The 16,712-nt window shown below is 40.1% G+C and overlaps 1 protein-coding gene across 8 annotated transcripts in view; it reads left to right on the plus strand.

Annotated features, from left to right (window-relative positions):
• The first annotated feature begins 16,184 nt into the window (after positions 1–16,184).
• arhgap21b (Rho GTPase activating protein 21b) overlaps positions 16,185–16,712 on the plus strand; it is an 88,875-nt gene continuing 88,347 nt past the window's right edge. For all 8 annotated transcript variants that reach the window (XM_036597546.1, XM_036597548.1, XM_036597547.1 and 5 more), the window contains exon 1: positions 16,185–16,395. The gene's annotated coding sequence lies outside the window, so the exon portion shown is untranslated. The remainder of the gene's footprint in view (positions 16,396–16,712) is intronic.

Consider the following 16,712-nt stretch of genomic DNA (forward strand, 5'->3'; position numbering starts at 1 on the left):
CTGGTTAAATCCATTCCACTGCCCTACAATAAACATACTTCTGCAAATTCGCATAACAAAAAAAATTATACTGAATGTTAAAAAAAAGGTTTAAAAGTGTCCAATAAGAGAGAGTGTGACTAAATACATGCTTTTTATTGACTTACTCAAACTCTTCCCTTTATTACTGACCCTGTCATTGTCATTAAATATGTATATTGTTAGTGTAAAGTGAGGAAAATGGGTTTGTTGCCTAGAGGCAACATCATACAATAGAGGGTTAAAGCAATAGCCAAGACTTGGTCTCTGAAGTGTGCTTCTTTAGTTTTGCACTGGAGCTACGAGGCTAATGAAGCTAACAGGTTTACTGCCACACATCTATCTATAAAAATCGACAAAATTATGTTGATTGGATTGCTAAAAGCCATAGAGGCCACCAGTTTTTAAAAACGATAGTTCATATTACTCAACACTATGTATGTATACCAAGTTTAACATAGGGACACTACATCAAAATGAAACATTTGAACGTGTTAAAACATTTTGAACATGCTTATCCACCTCCTATAGTGGTGCCACAGTAGTCTATAGAGAGGGGCTTTCTGGTGTAAAGCCTATAAAACCCCTAATCAAATGATGTATGTTGAAGGTGGAAAGATGCGACTGCTTTGGGGTGGATTTTTGAGGAGTTATTTAAATAATAATAATAATAATAATAATAATAATAATAATAATAAACTATATTTGTATAGCACCTTTCATACATTGAAACTCAAAGTGCCTTACATAAAGCATAAGAAGACAGAAATTAGAATAAAAAGTAAAAGAATTGAAATATAAACAAATTCTAACAATGAAAATTCTAAATTCAGTTTCTTTTGCATCAGCTAGCTGGTGAACACAGAAGGAAGTTAGATACCTAACATTAATACTGGGACTAAAATCTTATTGCGGCTGGATAACTGTGTTTACTTCAAATTATCATTACAATGGAGAGGATGGACTGCTTGAACAACAGAAATGACTCCTCAGATGAGGAGAACAACAAGCTAAAGCTAAAGTTAGCTGGCTAGCTAGATGCTTTACCACAGTTTGGCTCCGTCATTCTGACTAAAAAAGTAAAAACTGTCCATTTTGTGCTGAACAAAGATAGAATCGCTGTTTTCTTTACAGTTTTGTTTGGCGGCCGAGGTAAGAGTTACAGTAATGCTAGTTTGGTTGTGTTTATTAGCCTACAGCTCAGTAGCTAGGCTAGCGGTCTTGACACCTTAGGGGTTCCAAGTGTAACGCATGCTGGGTATTGTAGTGAGAGAACATTGATGAACGAAAACAGGATAATCTTGAATTCTGTAAAACTGATAAGGCTATAAATATGAAGCTGAACTCCAGATTATTATATAGCACAACAAACAGCATATTAAACTCTGGATTTAGACCTGAACACCCATGTTTAAGAGTTTGCTGTCCTCTTAATTTATCTGTTATAACTTACTTTTCACTTTTGTATACTTGGCTGTGTTTAAATGTGGATACTTTTTGGCTCCATACTTCCACTTTTAATAGAAAGATGTTAAAATACCGATTCTTTTACTAAAGTACAGTTTCTTCGTCATGCTGGTGTTGATTAAACATGCGGGTTAGCACAATGCTAATTGATGGTGTATAACCTTCAATTACTTGTTAGCTACGTTAGCCTTGTGGCTCCAGTGAGAAACCTAAGAAGCAAACCTGTCTTGGGGTAAGAAGAGAAATTTTAAGCTACACTATGTGTCCAAAAGTTTGTGGACACCAACTCCTCTTAGTAAATTCAGCTACTCTAAGGTGCACACCACTCCTGACACAGGGGTCAAATGCACACACAGCTCATAATCTCAATAGAAGAGCAATGACAAGTGAATAAAATGCTCTGGAGTAGGTGCACATGACCCTAAGGTCACCATGTCCAATGGCAAGCGGGGGCTAGAGGTGTATAAAGCCCCCCAGGTATGGGCTGTGGAGCAGTGGATGTTCTCTGGAGTGATGGAGCTCAATCCAATACCTTTGGGATGAGGTAAAGTGACCCAGAACTGATCATCCAACATCAGGACCTGACCTCTTGAATGTTCTTGTGGCTGAATGCAATCCAGTCCTCACAGCAATGTTCCAACATGTAGTGCAAAGCCTTCCCAGAAGAGTACCGACATTTATTGCAGCAAAGGTGGACAAACTCCTTTTTAATACTATTGGTTTTGAAAGAAACATTGGATAAGCAGGTGGTCCACAAACTTTTGGCCATCTAGTGTATGTTAGAATAATTTAACCTTCTTTTTATCACAAATAAAACAAAATGGCTTGCTTTAAGTAAGTCATTGATGAGTTCTGTAAGCTCTAAGAAATAGGATTGTGTGCTCCAGCGTGTTCTCAGATATCTGAATCAGATCTGCTTTTGTTCCAGACATGTTTCTTGCCTAAACTAGCCCACAATCCCCACATGTCCACACCGCTGCTGGTGAAGAGTGCGCACAAACCAGGGAAGCTCCCAGTCCACAAAAAGTGCCCACTAGTTGAAGTACACAAAGCTAGCCGTACCCCTGTGGCCTAGATTTTGCAGAGTAGGCAGAAGAAGCAGACGGCAGCGTGTAAACAGTGCGGAGGGTAATGACATTTCTGCTTTCATCCAGCGGCTGTGTCTCAATACCTTTTGAGCTGTGTACATAAGCAGCACTGTAAGCCAGCAGAAGTGCATCCCAGAGACACGGCCTCAATTCAAGGTCCCCACATCACAGAAAAACATATTTCTATTGCAGAATTATTGTTGAGATGTAGACGAGGTCATTCAGAGTGGTCTGGTGTGAAATGGTTCAGATGTCTTTAAAGTGGTGGTGATAGGAACCAGGGGTCACCATGACTACAATACAAATTTAGCCATTTTATTTATGGGAAATCTAAAAACAAACAAAAAATAAGTTTTCTTTCGGGACTACTTTGCTTTACAACGACCTGCATGTAACATTCTGCCATGCATTCAAAATAAAAAAATTCAGGCCAAAACATTTTCTCTAAATTATCATGAAAAACAATGTCTCAGGGGTCAGGCAGCATATTTGTAACCGTTTCCTTCAGTATTTTCCTGTGAGGGAGCTTTTAAGGGTGGATGTCTGGTTCCTATCATCACCCTTGTGACTCAGTAAGTTTATTTAGAGCCACACATTTCATATCAAACAACTCTCAACGGCTTTGTTTACATCTTTAGCGTTTAATTATGCAGACTTTTTTAAAGAGTTGCTGGAATTCTCTATTAATACAGTCCACTCTCCACTGTAATTGCAGCTAATCTGCTTTGAATTTGTTGTTTTTGTGATGTCACAAAAAAACCAACATATTTCTATATATCCAGCAATTCGGCCTACAGCGGTTTAGCCCCGCCCCTCATAAAGACATTTCAGTCTGTATTGCTTTTTGAATGAGTGCAGCCAATTACAACAGAGGTCATTTACATATATCAGCCCTAAAGGCACAGTAACAAAAACAGTTCAATTATAGGGAATAAAGGAAGGTTGGAAAATCATGTAAAAATGGATTACGACTGTTTTCAGTACATAAAACCATATAAATCTCATTTAAGGTGGTGGGATTAGGCAATTTGGCAAACGATTAGGTCAAATATAAGTTATTTCAACCAATTCATGGTGTTTTATTTGTGTTTTTGTCATAAAACTTGCTTGCAAGTCATGCAACTTTGGGTAAATGCCTTCATCAGGCTTAGTAAGACATATTTTGTACAGGCATTTTTTGCTGTTGTTCCATTAGTATATCTTGTTTTTTACACTTGATTTCTAATCTCCGTGGTTTTAGTGCAGTTTTCCAGAACACAGAGGTTTTCCAAAAAAGCTTCCTAGCCTACAGTAGATAGACGTGTTTATGGAAGCAGCCCTTGCCTGCTGATCTGAGAGGTTATGAGGTTTCTCTTCTGAGGACTGGGGTTTTAACACAGGAGGTTTCTGCCTCCACCCAAACCCGCGTTAACCACTTCCACTTGGTGGGCAGGAAGCACCAGTGGAGACGAGCGAACACATAGTTTTGTGCAAACCCGTGTTTAAGGAAGACAGTTGGCCTGTTTGACTCACATACAGGTGGACAGCACTGGAAACATCTGGAGTGTTCCAGCATGTCTTATAATTACAGATGAAGAGTGTTGGGCTGTGAGCTGGGAGCACAGTGGATACGCCAGGTCTTTGTCTGTCTACAGGAAACAATCATCTGCCTGCTTTTTCTTCAGAGGGATTCCACCCAGTTTCAACACTGTCAACCACTCAGATGTAAACATAGCCATTCTTGGTGCTTTCTGACCATATACATAGAAAAACGAAGAGAAGGGAATTCTTGTCAAGGCTGGAAACATCTCAAAGTTCAGACTTTATTGAGACATCAGAAAGTCTCAATAAGTGTACAAGCTTTAAGGTGGCTGCTACTACTGTTTTTAACTATGCTAACATACTGCGCATACAGCGCAGAGTAAAACACAGGGGAGACCACAATTCTGCTGCAAGTAGTGCTCTTTTATTGAAACACCAGTAGAAAGGCGCATACAAAGCACTGAACTCATGGAGGTCACCATTAGCCAAAGGCTTCCACCCCCAACACAAAGCACCCCCACCCCCCCGACAAAGAATAACACAAATAACACATACACATAGCTTTAAACCTACAGGCAATAACATAAACAACGTTAAATGTCTTTTTTACGTGGAGCACGTACTTCCCATGAGCCTTTATGGCTATGCAAGCCAGTTGCGGGACGCCACATAGCCCCCCACTTCAAAGGTCGACCATCCCAGCAACCCAGCTGCTCGAGCCAAGTCCCTGGGTTTGAGCAGTCCCAGCCAGCCAAACGCCGCTGGGCCCTCACTCCTCATGTGGCGGAACTCCCCATAGCACACTGCATCAAGTCCCACGCAGCTGGGGGCGACGACAGCACCAACGGTATTCCACCTGGTCGCCAGCCACTTTCTCTGCTGCCCTCCACATAATCATGGAACACTGGCATGAGTGCCGCTAGTGCACACAGGGGTACTGTCTCCATCACTGGTGACTGACCTGAGATGGACGATGGTTGCCTTCCAGCCAATTGGTGTGCGTGAGCATGCCTGGTCGCAGGAGGGATATCAGTGAGCCGGTGATGGTGAGTGTGATGAGCCATCTGCTGTCCATGCTGCACTCGACCCATAGCCTGCAAACATCGCTGAACCTCCCGGACTGCATCCACCTAGAATAAACCATTTCACATCAAACCACCCTGAATAACTCTATTTACACCTCCACAATAGAATTCAGCAGAAAATGTTCACATTTGGTGGCATTGCTTCAAACTTGATACAGGTTCACACAAATGTGTGATGATGTAGGCGTAAAGCATTAGCCTTTAGCTCCAGTGCTGAAACTAAAGAAGCCAACTTCAGTCACCAAATATGTCTTGACTGATTGACTACATTTGGGGTAAAGGGAACAATGTACACATTTGCTTTTGATATATTCCTTTAACAGACTTTCGCAGAGACTCGATTCTGATCCGATTTCTTTTTCATACGCTAAGCGAGTATAAACAAAAGCGAGGCGGTGACTGAGTGTGGGTCACAATGGAGCTGGAGAGGAGCCGGAGTGTGAATTACAGAGGCCTTTTACACACTGCTGACACATGACTCCAGCGTTTGAACAGCCAGGCCAGGTTTCAGCCTGCTGGGAAAACAAAGCGCTCCGCGTATGGTCGGTTAACGGCTGAGTTCCCCTGCCACTGCAGCACTGCAGCATGAAGGAACCTTTGTCCCTGTGTCAGAGGGCAGTGTAGTTATGAAGCTGTAGTTTAAAAGGCCCATATAATGGAAACAAAAACATTTTTTTAAATATACCATGTAAGTTGTCGTCATTTCAAAGCTTGCTGTTCACTTTCCCATCCATACAATGAATATGCAATAGCTCATTTTGAATGTATTGCTTTTGTGATGTTTACATACATCAGTCTTTAAGGCACAGTAACTAAAACAGCTTGTTTAATTGTAAGAGATAAAGAGAAGTTGGAAAATGGAAATGTAAAAATTCATTATGACTGCTTTTGGTACATAAAGTGACAGAAACGTCCACACATGAGTAACAAAAAGTATGGTTTTTGGGCCTTTAAAATGCAGGTAAATCAAGACAAGGTTCAGATGTGGATCACTGTATAACACAATGTTATCTATAAAAATAGACAAATGTACAGGGCTAAAAACAGTAGTAGCAGCCAGCTTAAATTCTGGATTTTGTCTGCACTTCAGTCCATTTTTCTAGGTGAGAGTGTATCATATCAGTGGTGAACTGCACCTATTAGAGCTGGGCCTTCATTTTAGGAATTCAAAGAATTCAGTCTTTTTGTTTACAAACCAAAACTTAGTAATGAAATAGGAGAATTTGTACGTACGTACAATACAACAAACATGATAACTCTGTTAAATGCAAATGAATAAAAATTACAGACATGTATCATTAAAATGATAAATGAAGTAATTAAGAATGTCCGCAGTGGTGGTGATTGGAACCGCACATCTGTAGAGTTTAATGCCTATAGAAGCTCCCTCACAGAACCTTATTACATGAAATGTTTATAAATACGCTGCCTGACGCCTGAGACATTGTTTTGCAATAGTTTTAAGAAGGTTTTGGCCTAAATATAATTTATTTTCGTAGGATTTAAGACTATTTTATCATGATTATTACATATAAAAGTCAGAAGACTTGTGTAGGTTCACTGGTGGTTTTGGATAGTAAATAAAATGGCTATATTTGTGTTGTAGTCATGGTGACCCCTGGTTCCTATCACCACCACTGTAAAGAAATATGAGTAAGTTTCTCTAGAACAGAGCATTTTCCACCCTGCTGAAAAAAACAACACAGACCTAAGCTGGTTTATGCTGATCTGGTGCTGGTTTGTTATGCTGGTTGACCAGCATATAAATGTCAAAGCACAACATATCACTGTTGTCGGAAAAAAACCTTGTATCTCCATTTTTGTTGTTTCTCAGTTTTTGGCATATTTTGAAAATGCCTGTTGCCCTTTACATTGTGTGTAAATTTCATGATGAATGGATCAAAAGAAATGACTCAAAATGACTTTTAAAAAAGTCTGGTTCCATTGACTTACATTAAAAGTAAAGCATGTTTTATCCTTCTCCTGTAAAGTTACCATTTTGGAGAGTTTTTCTTCTGACAACAGTGATATGCAGGTTTTGCTGGTTAACAGTAAGGCTGGTCTATGCTGGTTTTTCCTGCAGGGCACCAAACTCTGGATGACTTTGCTTACTGAAAAATCTGTGGAATTCCCCTTTAAAATGATTTCACTTGCCAAGATATCGTTTTTACGGTGGAAGACTAGATACTGACTTTGGTCCAGACTACATTAAGGCTCTAATAATGCTAGGCTTGTGTCTGGGCTGGTCACAGGAAAGCCGTGCAGCTGACGTTTTTCCAGGGTAAGTCCTGCATTCCCCGCCGACCTGCTGGGAGAGGAGCTCCGAGGCTGGGGGACGCTGTGAAAGTCCCTCAGCACAAAAAGCTACCAAATCCCTCGAACAGGTGGCCCCTTCTGCCAGCCACCAATGAAAGGAACATTTGTTTGGGCCCTTAGAAACGGAACACTTTTCAGAAAGCTCCCTTTTCAGGTTCGCTCTGTGTCTGCTCTGCACGTTACACAAAGAAACCAACCTTCTCCAGGAGGTTTACTTTGTAAGGACATACTGCTGAACGAATGACAACCGAACAAGCATCTGTAGCAGATAAAATCTGTATCTACATATTGAAGAAAGTGTGGTGAAAGAGAATATTTCCCTCTTACCCTTTATAGATCAGCCAAGACATGTTTGGTGTCTGAGGTTTGCTGCTTTGGTTACATGAGCTACGAGGTTAAAGTAGCTAACAAGTAATGGAAGCTCATAATGGAAGCTTAACATTGATTAGCACTGGACTAAATGCCTAAATCGTCAACTGCTTGTCTTAAAACGTGTTATTTTCTCTAATAGACTTGATTATGTGGTTTCTGTCACCATACGACACACTGTTATCTCTAAATATGGACAAAACTACAGACAAAATTCAGGCTTCAAGGTGGCTGCTACTGTTTTTAGCTATGCTAAAGTACTTCTGTCCATGTTTACAGATAACAGTGTGTCATACATACTGAAACTGCATAATCGATCAAAGTCTATTACAGGTAAAAGTTCATTCTGGCCTGATACTACCAGATAACTTGTAGAGAGGAGAATTTCCACTCTGCAACGTCTTCCGGGTTTCTCAAACACTAGAGGGCGCTCCCGAGTGAGTCCAAAATGAATGGGTTGTTATGGAGCATTTGAGCAAAATCATAGTTTATAAATGCTTAAACATTTTAATGTTAAAGAATTCATTCACTTCCTGAACACAGAGCTGCATAAAACATTTTAACACTGCTGTTATATTTTTAAGAGCTTTTAAACTCGAGTTATAGGAGTTTAAAACAGAGCCTCATGTATGTTCATGACGTCAGTGAGCCAATGAGCTGCTCCGCTCGCCAATCAGTCGTCACACTCTAACAGTTAAGCCCGCCTCCTGCTGCCCAAAACCCGTTTGCTGTAGAAAAAAGGAAACATATAGATGAGATTTCTTTGTTTTTTCAGTGAAATACATCCTTCTACTGTCTAAAATTATGTCTGTGGCTAACTAGCATCAATAAGGCCTAGCCACTGATCTATGTCTGTGACTGCTAGCCTAGCCACTGATCTAGAGGCTAATAAATATGTCTGTGGTTCTAGCTAGCATCAATAAGGCCTAGCCACTGATCTATGTCTGTGACTGCTAGCCTAGCCACTGATCTAGAGGCTAATAAATATGTCTGTGGTTCTAGCTAGCATTAGTGAGGGCTAGTCACTGATCTAGAGGCAAATAAATATGTCTGTGGTTCTAGCTAGCATTAGTGAGGCCTAGCCACTGATCTATGTCTGTGACTGCTAGCCTAGCCACTGATCTATAGGCTAATAAATACGTCTGTGGTTCTAGCTAGCATTAGTGAGGCCTAGTCACTGATCTAGAGGCTAATAAATACATCTGTGGTTCTAGCTAGCATTAGTGAGGCCTAGTCACGGATCTAGAGGCTAATAAATACGTCTGTGGTTCTAGCTAGCATTAGTAAGGCCTAGTCACTGATCTAGAGGCTGTTAAATATGTCTGTGGTTCTAGCTAGCATTAGTGAGACAGCACTAATGTCGGTTTATTGTCAGACTTTTTTCTTTGTTAAAGTACATATTTGACTCTTTTTTTCCAATAGACTTTTGAAGCTGTGTCATTATTCTGTAGTCAGCATTATGTCTATATTAGAAACGCCTGGTCTAAGCTGGTTTTCTTTATGACAGAAATAAATGTGTTTTTGGAAAATCATCACTATCGCTAATAAATTCTGCCATATTTTTCTTCTAAGCGCTGCTGGATCCTATGAATTATGAGGTCATTAAGTAGCTGAAATATGAATATTGCTACATGTAAGCTCACACTGCTGCACGCTGATTTAACGTCACATGACTTGACCCAAAAATCCCAAATAAACCAGCAAGGGTAGTCAAATTTTAGGCTTCAGTTTGAGCAGCTGGTGTTGGTGTATAGCAGTGTCGAAGTTTAGTAGTAGACTTAGTTTCACGCAATGTCATTTCAGTAGACTGTGATTTGTGAAAACGCCATTCATTCCTGTAATAGAGAAAACGAGCTTATGTCTAATTGACACATTCTTCACTAGTACTAATTCACTTCAATTACTTGTCAGCTACCTTAGCCACACAGCTACAACACTAAAGAAGCAAAATTCAGAGGCCAAACATGAACTGGTTGACCAACTACATTTAGAGTAAGGGGGGAAATCAAGGCTCGATCCCATTTCACCCCTCGCCCCTACCACTTAGCCCTTACCCCTCTGTTTTGTGCGTTCACACCTAGGGGTAGGGTGTCCTGATTTTGTTCAAATAGAGGGGTAGGGCGAAGTGTTAGGGTTATATGGCCCTCCAGATGGTTTTTCAGAGGCACAGGCCAAACAGAGTGTTATGAGAAAAAGTGAAAAGGCAGCAAGATGGCTGAACAAGCGATCAAAGAAACCCACAAATGTAAGTATTTTCTCTGTTAAAAATGCTGATAATCATTACATTGTTTTAGTTTAATGTCATTTTAGTGTATTATGGTCTTTTTCATCATAATAAGCATATAAAGTTGCTAGTAGTATGCTGATGTCTTGGTATCTAGCTAGCTAAATTTCTGCTGCACCTCTAGGCTTCATATCACTGAAGAATTAGGGGTGGATGGTAATAAATAGTTGTTCCCCTCTTTGAAGATCATATGATTCCCTAAATGTAACTAAAGCCCAGCAGTGAGGAGCTGAACTTTACCCTCCTCTGCTGTCACTGCAGACTGGCAGGGTCGCCTACAAAGCAGCGCTAGTAGCTGTTAATGAAGTAATAAAAGGGATTGGGCCCAAGTCCACACCTACTGTCCGTATCCTTGACTACAAAAAGGGATAAACTATGAGTTGTTTTTTTTTTTTACTGTAATTGACTGACAGTTACAAAACATTGGCCTGCAGCAGCTTCATCAGTGACCCTCTTGGCCCATGTCCCGTCCCATAACGAGCACAATGGACGCAAATATAGTAACGAAATGACCCACAAGCAGAGCTCCAGCTCCCGGAGGCCGAGAAGAGAGGAACTGACCCTCGAACACTCACAGTGTGATCACACAGACATTCCTGAACTTCTGCCAGCCGCATGCCGAGTGGCCCGACCCCGCTTTGAACTGGGACGGCATGTGACTGTGGTAATCCAGCCAAACAGCTGCTAATAGAGAGAGAGAGAGAGAGAGAGAGAGAGAGAGAGAGGGAGAGACAGAGATGCTAATCGAGCTCATCTAGACAGCACATGGGTGGAGTGATGTGGGATGTGGAGGTGGTTTGGATAGGAAATAATACTTTTTAAAGAGACAATTTATGCCCTTTGTGAAATTAAGGGGTGTTTTACCTACTAATATTTTTTTATTTCTGAATAAATAAATTAATTAAATGTTTAAGATGTAAACAGAGTCATTCAGAGTGGTTTGGTGTGAAATACTCCGTTCTAGAGAAACTTACAGAGCCAGAACTGTTCACAGTGGTGGTGATAGGAACCAGATGTCCACCTCTTAAAGCTCCCTCAAAGAAAGTTACTACATGAGACATTTCTGAATTTCTTAGACACTGTTTTATGATTTAATTATGCAGAAAGTTTGACAAATCTGTAGAATTCCACTTTAATCATAATACTAAATAGCTGGTCAAAGTCAAACAGCAGAGATGTTACAAATTAAGCGGACAAATAAAGTGTTGGCTGATTTATTTAGGATAGTGATCAAACTTTTCTGCAACTAACTCAAGTAAAAACATACAGAAATACTGATTCTTGGTGCTGTAATTCAGAGAAAGATGCTTTGTGAGAAGCTAGGCTCTCTCATACACCAAACCTGAAGTATGAAACCTATTTTATCAGTTGAGAAATATTGCTAATGTTTTTCCTTTTCTGTCTCAGAGTGATGTAGACTAACTGGTTCATGTATTTTGTAAGCAGAGATTGTTGTAATTCTCTTCTTACTGGGCTTCCTATGAAAACAACACGTCCTGTACAACTCGTACAAACATGCGGCAGCTCGGATCCTAAAAAAACAACGAAAAAAAGAACTGCACTGGCTGCCTGTGTCTTTTAGGATAGACTATAAAGGTCTGTTACTGGTTATTAAACCTGTGTCCTGTTTATGTTCCGGCACATGAGAGATACTGTAGATACTATTCTGGCTGTTCCACACTGCTTGGATACGGGTTTGAACCCCAGCTGTGCTATGTGACACCAATGTTTTTGGCTCCATGATGATGCAGTTGGCAGCGCTCTCACTGGCAAGGAAGCACAGCAGAGTTGGCAATAGAGGATGAAATGTGGCAGTCAGGCGATACAGTAGGCCGCTTAGTCGTCACCTCTGGGAGCAGCACCCTTCAAAAGGGGTTGTTTAAGCAGTGGTTCTCAAACCAGGCCTCAGCACCCCCTCAGGCGGTCCACAATCCCAACTCCAACAACATAGGGATAGAGGAAAATGTAGAGGTACTGGAGAATAGCTTGGGAAGTCAAAGCAAAATAATATTAACCAGTGAAATCATATCTGTGTTCCAAAGCCTAGGCTGCAGCTGAGGTAGGGAGGGCCCTCGGTAGGACTGTCCTATGAAGACTCCTCCTTAGCAGCCTATTAGTCACACAAATGGATAAGTCCTAATGAGACTGCGTGGTGACATCGCCAAAAAGGTCCTGCCTCTTGAAATTGTGGCAGGAAATGGAGACCATTGCATTGTGTTCATTGCTAAGGTAGCTATATGCCAAGCTTATGTAGTGTGATAAATCACATATATACAAATACTTCTGATAAAAATACGATAAATGGACAAATGCTCTAATTATTCAATCATTTTACACTTTATAAGGAAATGAAGACGCATTTAAGGAGGTGAACAGCTTGCATCCTAAAACGAGTTCTGCTCCAATGGCTCCGTTTTCCGCCTTTTCCATGGTTCCTTTTTTTTCCTTCGCGCCGTTTGTGCGCAGAGAACTGTGGGTAACCGAAGGCCTGGAAGGATACATCAGTTGTGTCCTCGAAGGTAGGCTGCATTTCTAGGCTGTATATGAAGGGTCCTTCACTTTGGAACAGCCCTCTATGACGCAGCGGCCAAGAAATGCAGCCTACCTCGGCTGCAGCCTAGGCTTTGGAACACAGCTCATGTTTCACCTCCACCTCCCATCAAACAAACCTATCTAGAGAGAAAAAGCTCAGCTAGCCCTCTGAAACCAAGGCCCAGTCCCATTTCTTCTTTCTACCCCTTGTTTTTGAGTGTCACCCTAACCCCTTGGAACTGAGTTACAGGGTAGTGGTTGAAATCTTCCCTCTGAAATGGGACCCTCAAATAAAAAGAGCATCACTTCATTAACAGACTACCAGCGCTGCTCTGTAGGCGACCCTGCCAGTCTGCAGTGACAGCAGAGGAGGGTAAAGTTCAGCTCCTCACTGCTGGGCTTTAATTACATTTAGGGAATCATATGATCTTCAAAGAGGGGGGCAATTATTTATTATCACCCCCCACTAATTCTTCAGTGATATGAAGCTGAAGTCAGATATTCGCCAGCTTCTTGTTCGAATTTTCCCATTCCACCTTAAATGGTGCAGCAGTTACATTGTGGCGCTTCAGGCGTCAGAACTGCTGGACTATTTAAGGTGGAACGGGAAAGTTAGCGAGCTAGCTACCGAGACATTACCATGCCATTAGCGATTTTTTATGCTTGCTATGAAGAAAATGACCATAATACACTGAAACTACATTGAAGTAAGATAATATGATTTTTATGAATTTTTTAACAGAGAAAAATCTCACACTTGTGGGTTTCTTTGGTCTCTTGTTCAGCCATCTTGTCAGTTTTTCTTTTTTTCTGATGTCACTCTGTTTGGAGTTTCTGAAAAACCTCCGTTTGGAGGGACATGTAGCCCTAACGCTTCGCCCTACCCCTCTATCTCAACAACAATCGTGACACCCTTACCCTAGACGTGAACGCACAAAACAGAGGGCTAAGGGCTGAGTGGTAGGGGCGAGGGGTGAAATGGGATTGGGCCCAAGTTTCTCTCAGAAATTCACAGTAGTGAACTCTGATTAGTGTAATTAGAGTTAAGCCTTCAATCTGAGCCATAAATGTCAGAAAAAACCCAGCGACTATAATGCTAACTTCTGCTAGCCATGGTTCTGTAGATGGTTCTATATAGAACCTTATTGAAAATTGTTCTATCTAGCACCAAAAACGCTTCTGCTATTGTTACAATGTCAAGCTTGTATAAATAGAAGAACCCTTTTTGGTTTTCTATAGACTCTAAAGATTCTGTATAGAACTACTACTACAGCACATTCTCCATCAGTCTGAAGAACCATTCCACAATGCAAAAATCATGAAAAGGGTTCTTTGAGTGTTTATGGTTCCACATACATTTGTAAAAAAGATGGTTCTTCGAGGGTTCTTTGGTAAAGATAGTGGTTCTATATAGAACCGTGAACACTCAAAGAACACTCTGCATACTTAAAGCGTTCTTTGCATGGTGAAATGGTTCTTCAGATTGATGGAGAATGTGTTGCATATGGTTCTATATGGAACCTTGTAAGAATAGCAGGACGCTTTTTGGTGCTATGTAGAACCATATACAACACGTTCTCCATCAATCTGAAGAACCTTTTTACAATGCACAAAAAAACCTTTAATCATGAAACCGGTTCTCTGAGTGTCCATGGTTCTATATAGGACCATTTTATTTAGTAAAGAATCATCATTTTTAAGAGTGTGGAACCATTGTCTTTGCTAAAGAACCCTTGAAGAAACATCTTTTTTTTTTAAGAGTGCAGTGCAAAGACCACCCCAAACAATACAGAGGGAGAACGAGTGATTTCCCATTCATGCTGACTTTAAGGTCTCTTTATTATATATATAATGTAATGTTGTTTATATATAAAAACGTAACAACTCTAAAAACACTTAATGGTTCTTTACATGGTTAAATGGTTCTTCTCCACAAAGGAGAACTTATTATTATATATGTGTCTTTAAAAAACCTTATAAAAAAATAAAAAAAAGGTGTTACATTCTGTTTTTGATGGAAGTGTCATAAACAATATTTGATTTTGTGTTGTGATAAAAAATCTCTTTTCTTATTAGGGGTCAGTCCATGGTGGTCATAGCATGCAATAACGTTCATATTTTTGCATGAACATTTTTTAAAATCAATATAATGCAGTTAATTACCTTATAATAACACTATTGTTATAATAGTACTATAAATGTAACAATGCATGTATTAACAATAACATTATTATAATTAAAATTATAATTTTATTACATGTATTTTCAATGTATTTACTTTGATTAATTTCTAACAACAGTAAACAGTGGTATTGATGAATTTGTTACTGAACTATTTACTCATTATTGAGTGCAAACCTAGTATACGATATACATAAATGACAAAATACAAATACATAATGTAAATAAACTATAAATCGATTATTATATGAATTGACAAAGCTGATAATAATAACTCGTTTATTATATAATTAAATGGCTCCTTCAGTCAAAGAAAAGCATCAAAACAAAAACATTTGAATCAAGAAAAACAATGTCTGTTCGTAGGAAACCTGCCGATTGGCTAAAATTCAAACCGCAAGTATGAAGTGGAACTTGATTGGGCGCAGGGGAGAGGGCGGGGCGATTCCAAGGATTCCGAAAGTCCCGCCCCCTTCCCTCCCTCGAGCACGTTTGTAGTGATGGGAAGTTCGATTCGTTTTGCTGAACCGATTCCTTTGAACTGTCCGTTTCAATGAACAGGAGATCCGATTCAAAGTTTCATTCTTACGTTGTTGTGTTCAGTTCAACAAGTGATGTTCATGAACAGTGACGTTACCGTTTTACATGATTAAGCTGTGAGAGATTCCTATTCTAATTTTATATTATATTATTTAAAAAATCAGTTTGAGCTTGAAGTAAATTTGTAAGACGTTTCAAGAAGGTTGTTTGCTTTCATCATGTCGCTATGTGGTACTTTGTGTCGTTATTTTATGAGGTTAAATATAAAATGTTAAATTATAGTCGGTCATTTTGGATGTAAACATTGTGTTGATGTTAAAGTTGGTTTAGCTGTTTCAGAAAATGTTGTGAGTTCAGAGAGGTTTGTTTATGTTACTTTGAGGAGTTCTTTGTTATGATTTAATGAGGCTAAATTGTGTAAATAATATTCCAATTTTATTATTTTTTTAACCATTAACATTGGATCATTGACACTGACATATCAAGCGAATCTCAATACAGGAAAATCAATAAAAAGAAAAAAGAAAGGAAAAAAGGGGGGGGTGAATAATACATATACATGAATTAATAAATAAACGTATACATACATTGATAAATATATCAATTTTATTTATTATATTCATTCTATAACACAAACATAAACACTGAGTAGAAAGATGCAACAAACAACTTGAACTACAGTGAATCGGTTTGGCTGATTCATTGAAGCGGGCCGACTCAGATGAACCGGTTCGTTCGGGACTCGGACATCGCCCGCACAATTCCAACATTGTTCCGCGCGAGCGTGTGATTCGATTCTGTGAGAGGGAGCCAAACCGACGAGCCGAAAACTTTGAAACCGCGTTTTTAAGTTCTTGAAATACGCTAAAACGGAGCTATGGCGCTACGGGGAGTTGGAAGACGGACTTATCCTTTCCTTTCCGTTGAGTTGAGCGCGTTTATTTGATTTTAAATGGGCGTTCAGGACGTTCTCCCAGCGCTCCGTTGCCAACAGGTAAAACCGCAACTCACTCACAACACAATAGCGGTTAGCGTCGGTGCTAAGCTAACGGCTAGTAGCCGCGAATTCACTGCTTCGGTTTCATTGCGGCTTCATAACGAGCGGCTTAAACGGTCATTTAGCGCGTTATAGTTTATATTATATACCTGAGGAATCACTTCAAGCGCTTGTTTGTGTCTTGTAAGAAGTCGCGACAAGACGAGGCTGAAGTTGGGCTTCCCATTCGCCAGCTTCTCGTTCGAATTTTCCCGTTCCACCTTAAATGGTGCAGCAGTTACATTCACCAGTTAAGGTGGAACGGGAAAATTCGA

This window comes from Colossoma macropomum, unplaced genomic scaffold (genome assembly GCF_904425465.1).
Source record: "Colossoma macropomum unplaced genomic scaffold, Colossoma_macropomum, whole genome shotgun sequence".
Lineage (NCBI taxonomy): Eukaryota > Metazoa > Chordata > Actinopteri > Characiformes > Serrasalmidae > Colossoma > Colossoma macropomum.